Raw genomic sequence first — 5,468 nt, forward strand, 5'->3', positions numbered from 1 at the left:
GTTGCGCTAAAAAATATTGTGTGTCAGTTTAGTGATGATCAGAAAAAGTGAAGAGAGAACTGTATGAGTACGTTTAGTTTTTCTCAGCTGTTTCAAAATCAAATAACATTAAGAGGTTTACCAGCCCAGTAATTCATAGTTTTTCTAACGGGACGTTTCAGTTGGAGGCTCCTGATATATATGATAAAAATATAAGCGACCACATTGGGCAACGGCCTTGCCGCAGTGGATACAACGGTTCCCGTCAGATCACCGAAGTTAGGCGCTGTCGGGCATAGCTGGCACTTGGATGGGTGACCATCCGAGCCACCATGCGCTGTTGCCATTTTTCGGGGTGCACTCAGCCTCGTGATGCCAACTGACGAGTTACTTCACCGAATAGTAGCGGCTCCGGTAAAAGAAAACCACCATAACGACTGTGAGCGCGGTGTGCTGAGCACACGCCCCCCCCCCCCCCCCTCCCCTTATCCGCATCCTCAGCTGAGGATGAGACGGCGGTCTGATGGACCCGATGGGCCGCTTGTTGCCTGAAGTCGGAGTGCTTTCTGCTATATAAGCGACCACATTACATGATTCACCGTCCAAGAATCCCACAAGCAATTCTTGTGGAAAAATCAGGTATCTCTGACCAGTTACATGAGGAGTTAGCACGTACGGCAGTCAAGGCATCACCGACGATATCTCCCCATCAGACTGGACATCATATGGCGACGTGGACTCTCTAACGCGCTTCATATTTCTCAAAAGAAATGTCTGGATTGTCTCCCTACCTTCTGCCACCCCTCCCCCCTGGTATTCTCGGCAAGTAAACAAGGTCTGCAGGAGAGAACAAGAGTAGACTCTTCAGACGACAGTACTTGTTTTCGTCTGCTGGTAATCCTGCTTTTGTGTTCCCTGCTACTTGCCGTACAAAACGCTTTTCATTCACAGCTCCACTATGAATATTTTATTTATGCAGTTCTGGCGCACCGGTTTGCCGTTGTGTTCCCTAAACGCATGTCACGCGTAGCAGACACATTTCGTGGTAGTGGCCTGCGTATAAAAGCTAACAGTTGTTTCTAAGCCCTGCTGTTTGAATTGCTGAAATAGTAATTATAAAAGGTGGAAATGTTATTTACGCGCTGTCTTTTAAATAGATATGATGGTATCTAAAACTCAAGTACTAATGCAAAGAAACGTAATGATGCTAAAATGCTTTAAATTCTTGCTATGCGTTAATCTTTAAAATTTAATAATTCTCTTCCTGTTAATATTTAATTAATTAACTTATTCGATCAGATTTCGTAACGCTGACGGCATTAAAATTTAAAGTTGTTCAGTCCCTGTTTTGTTTTCTTTCAATTGTTGCGAGCCAGCGATGGTGCAATGCTGTTCGCTTTCAAGTCTACACATTTATAAAAATCAGGTCCAGGGAACACTTTTGTGATCACGGTCGCGATTTAGATGGTATTCGAGTAATTGTACTGATTAAGAGTTATCGTTTCCGAAAGATGCAGGTTAGATTAAAGCTGTGTGCACTTTTGCGCTTATAATGCAAATATTGCTAACACGTCGCGTAACAAAAAGTAACATGCGAATCACAACCGTGGTCAAACGAAGAAAACATATGATGCCATAAATGTGCTTCGCTGTTATTCAGGACCGGTTTAGATTAAACACCACACTTTTCAGTCTTTGGAAATCACAAGACGATACACTTTAGAGATATTTGTTTTGAATAACTTGTATTTACCTTTTCTAATACAATATGGTGATTGTCCGCATGAATTATCTCTATCTCTCCTTTTTGTAGTCTTTATACATTCACATTACATACACCGATTAAGAAACTTTTCTTCCTCTGCCGACCAGTACGAGAACAAAATCCTCCCAGACAAATGTCTTACATAGAATCAGTTCTCACTTAACAATCATATATAGTTTCGTAGTACAAACAATGCTAGTTTATTCCGCGCACTAGGAGTCTTTGATTCAATGAACACAAAAATTACAATAATAAAATTATAATTACCTTTTTAATATCGTCAATTCTTCTTTTTATCATGAAAATAAGGTTTGACATCGTCGTAATATTATTTTTCATCGTTGTAGCACTATATGTTTGAGTAAGTTCGTTATTTCTTCGAATGTTATTTTTAGCAGACGAAAATCTCTTTAATCTGCAGTGTGACTGAAAAGTAATTGTACATCCTTCGAGGAAGCAACGTACGCGTAAAAATAAGAGTAAGATGATAAATAAAGTTTTGCCTGAAACTGCTGTATTTCCGAATTATCATGCATATTGTCATTTGTGATAGACATTACATCATGGACCATTTAGGCTTTTGGCTTGTCGTATTCGCCTGCATTTCGACTAATGTTGCTAGGTTGTATCCGCAACAAGGTGCCTTTGTTTACTTCACTTCGGTGTGGTCTGTTGCACTCTATGGAGCTGCTGTAGTGTATGGGCACCAGATGTAGTACGTACATTCATTATGTCGGTAGTTCAAAGAATGCAGTCGCTGTGTGCACCACGATGGCATACGCAAATGGTGAACGTGCGGATATGCACCTCCTTTACTGCGCACCGAAAGGCAATGCACGAGCAGCAAGACAATATATGGTGCTGCAGTCATGAACTGTGCAGCTGGTCCCGGCGGAGGCTCGAGTCCTCCCTCGGGCATGGGTGTGTGTGTTTGTCCTTAGGATAATTTAGGTTAAGTAGTGTGTAAGCTTAGGGACTGATGACCTTAGCAGTTAAGTCCCATAAGATATTACACACACAATATATGGAAATGTTTCCAAACGGAAGAAAATCTAAATTGGACAGAGCACGTAACTGCAGTGTGCAAAAAAGCATCAGCATCCCTTCATGTCCTACAAAAATATAAGAAACTCTTCCCTTTTCGACCTGTAAAAGAAATTAGTACAAACGCTTATACTCCCAATTATTGACTACAGCGATATTATCCTACAAGGCCTCTCTCAGGAAAATTCGCGACGTCTAGAACTGGTCATGAATGCCTGCGTCCGATATATCTGTGACGTTCGACTTTTTGATCACATTTCACCAGCATATGCAAAATTGTCCTGCCTGCGTGCACACAAACGCAGAGATTTCCATACTTTCTGTCTCATCTACTGCCTTATAAATGTACACTCTCCATCATATCTCTCCTCGTCCCTAACGCTCATGTCCGAACAACATGACAGAAACACACGTTCCCATTATAATAAAATCCTCTCTGTTCCAGTGCATCGCTCAGTCACCTTCTCCAAGTCATTTACAGTAGCGGGAACCCGACTCTGGAATAACCTCCCTCGTTATGTTAGAGAACTTGAAACGTCCCCTTAGAAACATTGTGCAACCTGTGCTTAAACCGACACACAATATTTTCTTAGCGCAACGCTAAAAATCCCAACAAAAAAATAGCCCTGACTAACATTAACCTATACGTTTCACAAATCACTTACCTCACAAAAATCTTGGTTACTCGAACTACTGCAATACAGCTAGCGCCACTACTGCCAGCTAAATAAAAGATTCAAACTACGGAAGGCACTAACTACTGATAGGGATAGTTAGCAAATGAAAGATTTTGATAGAGAACAAGCAATTTATTTACCATAATATCATCAAAAGTCATAATATATTTAGCAGTTCATGACATCCAGTCTTACAAATTTCAAAACTCCGCCATCTCTCTCCACACATCCAGCACTGCTGGCGGCTCACCTCCAACTGCGCAACGCTACGCGCTGTGAACATCCAGCTGCCCAACACTACAATGGCAGACAACAATGCAAACTAGCCACAGACTGCGCACAGCACAGCCAGTGAATTTTCATACAGAGCGCTACGTGGCGTTACCAATAAAAAACCTAAACAGCCTACTTACAAACTTAAAAATATGTCCGGCTTCAAAAAACAGTTAATGACGTATCTACTTAAGCAACAGTAATGCTTTCCTCTGTACATGAATGCACATCACCTCATTACTCCTCTCTTTCCCCCCTCCTTAAATCTCCCTTCCCCAAAACTCGCTATACTAGTAAACATCTCCTTTACACACCAAGATATTAATGTACATTTGCACAAATCTTCATTACTATTGCCAATTTTTCTCATGTTTATCATTATTATTTGATTTTTTTACTGTTATGATTATTGCTTTTATCACAATCTGTATGTGTAGCACCTGTTGTAAAAATACTGCCGCATTTACTTTATTAGGTCTTAGTCACTACTCTTTATTCATATTGTCACTAGAGTAATGTAATTTTCTCATTTAAACTATTGTCATGATGTAACTCTGACGTGTGAAATGCTGCTTGTGTGGAACGCTGGTCCGATGTAAGAGAGGGCCTGATGGCCCTAATCTGATTTGACTCCCACAGTTGTGGGAATACGGCATTCGTGTTGCGCCACGGTTAGTTCAGCCTCAACCGGATGTAGTCGGTGTGGCCTGGAAGTGGTAGACGAAGATCCGACCATAATAAGCTGCGGTATAAGTGCCACTGTAGGGGCTCCTCCGTAAGCTGTATAGCGCCAGCTGTATCGCGCCTGCTTCGGTGACAGCAATTCCACCAATTTCACCTGCTGGAGCTGACACCCGTAATTACCCTACACATCAGAATTTCTGTCAATGACTACTCCAGCGTGTAATGCGCCACTTTCTCCGGAGGACAAATATTAATTATTATCAGTAGCAGTATATTAAGCTACAAATTATAATTTTAAACCTGTGTGGTCTCCTTGGTGTGCCTAGTCGACCACAAGTTCCCGTCACGCTGTTCACTCTAACAACAGAGTACACACAGGGTTGAAGACATGGAGAAAGAAATGTATCATCGCAATTTGAATTTAAAGTAATATAACTTTCCTACCTTTATTGGTCGTTGTTGCACGCTCGTGGTCCAGTGATGAATCTCGTCATCCGCTGTTTGTTAAATCAATTTGAGGTCCAGGGTGTGTATACTGCTGCGTAGGAACTGACACGTATTTAAACTTCCAACTTTTATTTTATAAATGCTGATCGTGACGATATTCAATAATTTTCAATGTAACAGCTTTTCCAATACATCATTTCGTTCCCTACATCCTTGACCTTCTCTAAGCAAGTGTATTACAAGACGTCTCAACACCAACTGCCCATTGTCTCTACACCCGCTAAACATCGGCTGCTGTTCACAGAGCTTACAAACTGTGTAGTACTGCCAACCTTGGTTGTATACTGATATTTTACACATCGCACGTATACATACATGAAAAACGTATGAAACGTCCCCTTTGAAAAATTATACAAGATTGGTCTATGTGAAACGTCCTCTTTGAACAATTATACACGAATGTGCTTAAACTGACACACAATATCTTTAGCGCAACGCAATCTGACTTCCAAAAATCCCTACGAAAGAATGGCCCTAACTAACGTTAACCTATACCTCTCACAAATCACTTACCTCACGAAAATCTTGGTTACTCGAAT

General features: G+C 41.2%; 1 pseudogene; it reads left to right on the forward strand.

Moving 5' to 3' along the window:
• The first annotated feature begins 207 nt into the window (after nucleotides 1-207).
• LOC126285548 (5S ribosomal RNA) lies at nucleotides 208-325 on the forward strand (annotated as a pseudogene).
• Nucleotides 326-5,468: the final 5,143 nt, after the last annotated feature.

Source organism: Schistocerca gregaria, chromosome 8, assembly GCF_023897955.1.
Source record: "Schistocerca gregaria isolate iqSchGreg1 chromosome 8, iqSchGreg1.2, whole genome shotgun sequence".
Taxonomy (NCBI): Eukaryota; Metazoa; Arthropoda; class Insecta; order Orthoptera; family Acrididae; genus Schistocerca; species Schistocerca gregaria.